This window comes from Cryptomeria japonica, chromosome 8 (assembly GCF_030272615.1).
Source record: "Cryptomeria japonica chromosome 8, Sugi_1.0, whole genome shotgun sequence".
In the NCBI taxonomy this organism is placed as follows: domain Eukaryota; kingdom Viridiplantae; phylum Streptophyta; class Pinopsida; order Cupressales; family Cupressaceae; genus Cryptomeria; species Cryptomeria japonica.
Genome location: NC_081412.1, coordinates 230,979,254 through 230,987,471, shown reverse-complemented (window position 1 = coordinate 230,987,471; position 8,218 = coordinate 230,979,254).

Genomic DNA, 8,218 nt, shown 5'->3' with positions numbered 1-8,218 from the left:
AAAGGCGGAGATTGTTGGCATATGATGAACCGACATGATGATATGATGATAATGTATGTTGTCATTGATGTCAATAAGTACAAGTGAACCGGTATGAAGAGATGTAGTGAACCAGTGTCAGGGTTTCACTAAGTGTGACTACCAATTGGTAGTCTCAGCTCTAGGGTTTCTGGTTTGGCAATCTAGCTTGTGAAATGCAACTAGCGACATTTTGTGATGAGTTAGCTAAGAGATGAGGATGAGATTGAGATGCCACATCAGTTTTTCACACATGAAGGATTTCCTTGAGGATCTTGCATGTGAAGGTCGACTGCATTAAATGTCTACCTCGGGATGAACATTCTTCTAGCGGCATGAGAAGAAAGCGTGATGGGTTACTGATTCCTATGTACGGTGAAGAATGGACGATGTAGAATGATTTGTGATTTGTTTGAGATTGTTTCATTCTATGAAAAGTGTTTGGACGTTCAGGATTGGACCGTCTATAATTGTAAACCTAAATGCTTAGGGTTTAGGGTTTATGCTACCGACCTAACTATTGTCTATAAGGTTGATGATGTTTGTTATTGTAAGTTATTGGAAAATGTTGTGTGTGTATCCAAGTGATGAGATACTTGCCTGCCCAATGAGTGGAAAACTGCAGAGTGTGATTGCAGAGTAGAGGAATTGAAAAGGATCTGCCTTGGCATATAGTGTTGTTATCAGATTAGAGTTTTACCTGTTGTCTTCTAACCATTTCAACAAAAGGAAAATCCCGTTGCTGGGTAGCTTTAACAGGCTTATTGTAAATCCTCTAACCAGGTGACTCAAGTTCATTGAGTTTTTAAATCCTCTAGCAAGGTAACCTTTAACAGGGTTTCAACCTTTAACAGGGTATATAGCCATCCCTTAATCGGGTGATCTTTAACAAGATCGGTTCCTAACAGAACCTTATTGTAAAGTCTTTAATTGAACTAGGCTCCTAAAAGAGCGAGCTTCAAAAGAGTTCAAAAAAAAGCTTGTGGGTATTCATCCCCACCATGATTTTTCCCATTTGGGTTTCCACGTGAAAAATCTGTGTGTCATGAGTTGTGCATTTATTTTTTCTTGTGATGATTAAGTATTATTTGTTTAAGTGGTTATGCATGTAGAGATAATGGTTATGGTATTGTTGATATACCGCATGCATATGTTTATGGGTGAAGTAGTTATCAAGTGTTGAATGTATATGAAGTATTTAGCTTTACTGGTTTTGACTGTCTGAAGTCTTATTGTGTTTAACCGATATTGCCATGGTTAAGTTTAGTAGTGAAGACAATCGGTTAGCATTGTTTTAACTTGATAAGTTGCAGAGAAGTTTTTGTATGTAGTCATTCACCCCCTCGCCACTCTCAGTACCAGTTAGGGTATCTATTGTTCATCATTATTCATCAGCCACATATTTTGAACATATTGTAGGTAAGAAGCTCCCATTATTTGACAAGTATTTTTTAACTCAACCCTCTTGAACAAACTACAACTAATTGTGAGAATATCTTCCTTTTTACAATAGACCCTTCATCTACCAAAGATACCTAATAATAATAATAATAATAATAATAATAATAATAATAGTAATAATAATATCAAATTTGAGGCCCAATATTCTTGCACAAATGAATAATTGTGAAGATATTTTCTCCTTTTATAATAGACTCTTCACCTATAAGAGATCCCTACTAACACTCCTTAATAACATCACAATAATAATATGAAATCTTTTCAAAATACTCAAAACACCCATAATGAACAATGAAGATGACCTATAAAACTAAACAATGCCAATATTATTCTAGAATTGACTAAAAATGAAATAAATTCAAATCCTTTTAGTTTCCCTTTCACGCCTCAGTAATTAACTTAATCAGTGTGTTCGGACAGAGGTGCCCTCCTATCGGTCCTCCGAACTTTCCACGCATCAAAAAGGGTTTTTCCGTCTCTATGAATAAAGCTTAATTCTAGAAGTACAGATGCGTACTTGCTTCCTACACACATGAAGAAGAAACGGGTTGGGAATAGGGGTTTGCCTATGTGAGGCCCTACCCCAACCCATCCTAGTATTTCAGTGATTTTCATGTTGGAACTATTATGGATGCTTTATTTCTATGCATTATGGATATAGAACTTTATATGATCCCAGGATTGGATAACATTATTATATTGATGCTTCATTTCTATGCATTATGGATATAGGATTTTATATGATTCTAGGATAGGATAACATTGAGATGGTGTATGTCATTTATTTGATTTGCAGGACTTTATTATGATGTTAGAAATATGATGCATATCTTATGAATGGATGAAATTTATGGGGATTATGATAATTGCTTGTGTGGATTGCTTTGGATATATGGTGAATTGATTTGTATAATGTCAACTGTATGCAGAGTGATTGATTTGTATTCTTAATTATGTGTTTAATATTATATGAGGCTATTTGAGAATTACTAATGTGTAATTGAGATGCGCAGGAAGATTATCCGTGTGACCATGGAAACATTATGGAGAATCAAGCCTAGACCTATGTATGTTCGTAAAATCAGGGGTTGTCTATTTGGAGATACAACACCTCGTATGTATTGTATTTTATTCATAAACATAAATGTTTGCATGTGTGTTAAATTGTATTTATTAATTTGTTTAAATCCAACAAGAGACAATTTCCATGTGTAAATTAAGTAATATATTTTATTGTGTCACTTGACACATGTGTTGAATAGTGTTTTGATTTTGACATGTCTCTTGGAGGGGAATTGTTTCAACCAAAGCCTTTTTCAAATATTTGAGTGTCATCCCAAATTTGCCTTGGGTAGAGAGTCTTTGGAGTGGTCAACTCAGGTTTGAACCATAGGTTAACTTCAGATGGGTTTCTAAGGGGTCAAATGGACTCCTAGGGTTAGTTTAGGGGTTTTTCCAAAAGTCCATAGGGTATGCCTATGGGTTAGGGATATTCTTAAGAATATGACCACTCCCATGTGACTGCTTAGTCACCTCAAAAACTGGTTTTCCCAAGATGAGCGAAAATCCAACTTGGAGGATTCCTCCTATGTTAGATAACCTTCCTTTCTTATGTCAGTTTCTCTTCCCCACTTTCTCTTACCTTTTCAGTTTCCAGTTTTAGTAACCTATAAGAGGTCGGGAAGACCAACCAATGTGAGATCTCACTCTATCCAAGAGGTTGGAAAGAGTGAGAGAAGCCTTCTTAGGCAAGGGTTAGAGACTTAGGATGGTAATCACCCACTCTCCATCTTTGGAGACAAGTTTTTGAAGTTTTGAACAAGCTTAGGATAGGAATTTTTGGCTAAGTGTTGAAGGAAAGAAGTGTAGATTTGGGCTGCTCTTCTCCAAACTATCCCTTGTAAACCCGTGGCAGATTCAAGGTTGGTTCAATATTTTTCCTAGTATGTTACAATTTTGCTTTGAAAGATTTCTTGAATGTAGTTTGTTTTCTTCCTTTGTGTTTAATTTGTGAAGAATTATATGTGAGCTTTCACTTGTTTTGGTTATGCATTTTATTTGTGTTTTGGGAGTATCCAAGACCAACTCACCCTTGGGAGGGTAGACTGGCCTTGGGGTGGAGGGTTGCATGACATCCTTAGAGTGAGAAGCTCTCTTTGGAAGAGAGTGACCTCAAGGGTTTATTTTTTGTGACCCTTGCTACCTAGTTATTGTTTATGCATTTGGGGGTCATAAGGGGAGATATTATGGCTTGTATGCCTTGCGGGTCATAAGTATGTTGGGCCAAGTTGTACTTGTGATGTGTTCTTGGTTTCCATGAGATGGCTTGTGTTCTACTATTTTGCAGTTTCTCCTCAAGGTGTTTAGTCCACCTCCATCTATGTAAAAATCACATTTGGTGATGATGTTAAGCCTTGGGATGGGAATATGTTTGTTGTAAGTTTGTCATGCTTGTTTGTGTTTTCTTGAGTGTAACCCGTCTAGGTCTTGGTTCTCCAAGCTCGGGGGTGGCTTCTAGTAAGCCTAGGTTGGGAGGTGAGCCCTCCATGGTCACAACCTTAAGATTTTGTAATACAGGTTTGCTTGGAAAAGAAGAAAAGGGAAACCTAAGAGTTGCTAAAATATTATTTATTCGAGTTGCAAAAGAATAATGTATTTATTTATTTAAATCCTCATTTATTAGAAATGAGAGACTAGTTGGGTATTTCACCTATTTGTAAAGTTGACATATTGTATTCAAAGTATTCCTTTAAGAAATGCATTCTTTTGTTAAGTTGATATTGCAAAATGAAATATATATTTATTGGTTAAGTTATCTATAGTTTGAGTTAAAATCTATTATTTTTATTTCTTGAAAATAAAGAAAGACGTTCTATCTCTTTATGCTTATTGAAAATAATAGAAATAAATGAAGTAGGAAAGCATGAATGTTAGTAAGCTAGAAATAATCATTTAGTCCTATTTATTTATTTCCAAATACAAATAAGCTTAATAGATATTAGAAGAATAATAGTTTTGCATTTTTAATGTTTTTAAGAGATTTCTAGACTATATTAATGCTGCTATAATTTATTTATTTCTGTCATTTATAAAACAAAAACAAAAAAAAAATAGAAAATAAAGGTAGATAAATTAATCTTTTCCTATAGTTAACTACATGGCATTAAAAATGAAAAGAAATAAATTTAATCTAACCTACTATAATCTGCTTTAATGCTCTTAGGAAAAATATATGTCTTAGATATATGAGAATGATTTAACTTCATATTGTTAGTCCTCTTAAAGTAACTAATTAATTTTAAATAATTTGTATAAAAAATGCAACAAAGGGAAAACCTATTGTATTCATATCAGAAAGATTTTTACTTTAAACCTATTAAAGAAATGAAAGAAAAAGATAACTATTGTATTGTTGTTTTATTTTGTCATAATATTTTTTTAATGTTGCATATCTAAATGTATAAAAAAATACACACACACACACACACACACATACATACATACATACATACATACATACATATATATATATATATATATATATATATATATATATATATATGTATGTATATATATATATGTATATATATATGTATATATGTATGTATATGTATATATATATATATATATATATATATATATATAGATTGAAATGTATATAAATATATATATATATATCCCTTTATAATTTATTTAAGTTTAAAATTAAACAAAAAAAAATATTAAAAAAAAAATTATTATTAAGGGAGGGGTTGCCCTCGGTTCCCTGCGGGAAGGTTCGCAGGGCGGCTGCCACTATGCTGTGGGCTACAACCCACAGGGGAGCAGCTTCGGCCGTTCCCTATGGGTGGCACCCCACAGTGGCGGCAGCAGCCGCGCTGTGGGTCGTGACCCACAGGTGTGGTTGCGGTCGTCCCTATGGGAAGCCCGCATATACCGCTGCCACTATAAACAAAACCTGCCCCCCGCACAAAAAAAAAACCCTCCCGCGGCCAAAAAAAATAGTATCACCTTTGCCATTATCCATTTCGACCCTGCATAACACATTAAACCCTAACCCAGTTCAGGTTAGGGTAGATAAGAAGTTTTTAAAAAAAATAGAATGGAAGTTAGTTTTATAACTTTAATTTAGGTTTTCTTGTGTATATTTTAATGCTAGATAATTTGAAAAGGGGGGAAACCCTATTCAAATTAATTCCATGATTTCATATATATATATAGATGTGTAAGTATAAATTGGAATTAAGAGTATAGATTTAGTTTATATATATATATATATATACATATGTATATGTATATATATATATATATATATATATATATATATATGTATATATGTATATATATATATATATATATATATACATATATATATATATGTATATATATATATATATTTCGAAAGCCAAAATTAAGGTGGAACTAAAATTAATCCCCTATGGCTAAATATTACAATAGACTCCCATTAATACTTGTTAATAAAAATTAAACCAACAAGATTTCAACTTAAACATCTCATACATATATATGGGATTAATTTTAGTTCCACCTTAATTTTGGCTTTCAAAATTTATTTTTTATAGAGCAATTTATATTATGAATTTACTTAACCCTTTAGTCGGATTTTAGGTGCATTATATTTATTGCCCAATTGATTATTAAATTTTAATAATCTAAGTGCTAGAATTAATTTAATTAATTCCTGGAGCATTTAAAAGATTATTGAGAGTATTAATATCCCTTGTCAATTTAGTTGCGGATTATTGTTTGAATTAATTTATTAATTAATGAAATAGTAATGATTCTTTTGGAGAGTTAATTTCCGCATTTAATTTATTTTCGCATGCTTGATTAAGTTAATTAGATTAGCTTTAGTAAACAACTCTTTAAATCATAGTTAAGACAAGACTTAATTATTGTATATTTAATTTAGCTTAATTAGTTTTATTAGGATGCTTTAAAAAAAAACAAAAAAAAAAAACTGTTGTTTTGTTTTTGCCCATAAGTTTGGGCATGACATTTTGGTATCAGAGCCAGGTTTCCAACACTAGGAACCTTTCTCCATTATGTTTCACTTTAATTATTTAATTAATTAAATTTTCTCCAAAATTATTTATTTATTTCATTTTATTTTATTTTCTCATAAGGATGCCTCCGACTATGCGACAAGCTCGCAAGCGCGGTAGGGGTCCTAGGCATGCATGCATGGCATGTGAAGATGTCGATAGGGAGGAATCCGTTCTGGAAAGGAACCCAGAGGCTCCTCCTGAACAATTGGTTGACCCAAACCGAGACATCTTATTAGCACTTCAGAACCTGATTGGGATAGTGCAGGATAGGCTCCCTGTAGTTGACCGTCAGGCAGAAAACCAGAACTTAGGGAGTCATAGATCAATGATTAGGGAACGAAGTAGGATTCCACCTCCTAATTCCTTAGAGTGTCAGGCTGAGCATGAGCCTGAGTCCATTCACCTACCCGAACCACCTCCAGTAGCAGCACTAGTGTATTATGAGAGATCACATCGTGATCCAGGGGATCTAATCAGAGAGGTTTTGCGCCTCCAGCCACCATCTTTTGGGAGATCTACTTATAGAGTAGAAGCTGATGTTGACATTATGTGAATCGGCATGAGCCTTATGTAAACTGGCATGAAGACATAATGATATTGTATGTTGTCATTGATGTCAATATGAGACATGGTGAGAACCGGCACATGTGATAGGTGAAGAGAGAGGAACCGGCATATGTATGAACCAGTTTATATGCCAAAGTGAAGCAGCACATTTGTTCAAGGTGAACCAGCATGTAGTTATGTGAACTGGCACATGGAAGCATTGTATGGTTACCAGTTGGTAGGTAGCTTCCACTTCAGGGTTTCCGATTGGAGCAACTCAAGTGACTCAATCGGTAATCTTCGTGTGATGAGTTAGCAGTATGATGGAGAACAGATCGTGTTGCCACGTAAGCTCTATGCGCGTGAAGGATCTTGCATGAAGAAGAATATTCCTATCCACCTCGGGAAAGTACGAAGTCTATCAAACGGTGATAATGCATGACGGGTTATCAGCCGCCATGAAAACGGTGGATAATGGACGATGGAGAATGTCTTGAGATCGATTCAAGATTGTTGCATTTAATGCAGTATGATTCAACAATCAGGATTGAACCATTTGAATTGCTTAACCTAATAGGTTTAGGGTCTAGAGTTTTTGCTACCGACCTATATGTTTTCTATAAGGTCGATGTTGGGTTTCTATTTGAGGTTGTTGGCAAAAGTTGTGAGTGTGTATCCAAGGAAAGTGATACGTGATTCTTGCCAGACCATATGAGAGAAGAGATACCTGCAAAGTGAATGTACAGAAGGAAAAGAGGAGCCTAAATGGATCTGCATTAGCATTAAGTGTTGTTAATAGATCATTGTAATACTTGTTGATCTCTAACCACTTCAATAGTTGTAAAATCCCCTAATAGGGTAGCCTTAACTGGCTTGATTCAAAATCCCTTAAATCGGGTGGTCTTAACCGGCTTGTTTCAAATCCCTTAACCGGGTAACTCGAGGCTAGTGAGTTATGAGAAGCTTGAGAAGCTTAGGAGATCCTTTCAGCTATTGAGTTCTTGAAATCCTCTAACAAGGTGACCCTACTGGGTTTAACCCTTAACCAGGTATCCCTTAATCAGGTGATCCCTAACAGGATCGGTTCCTACCAGAACCTATTGTAATGTCCTTAACCAGACAAG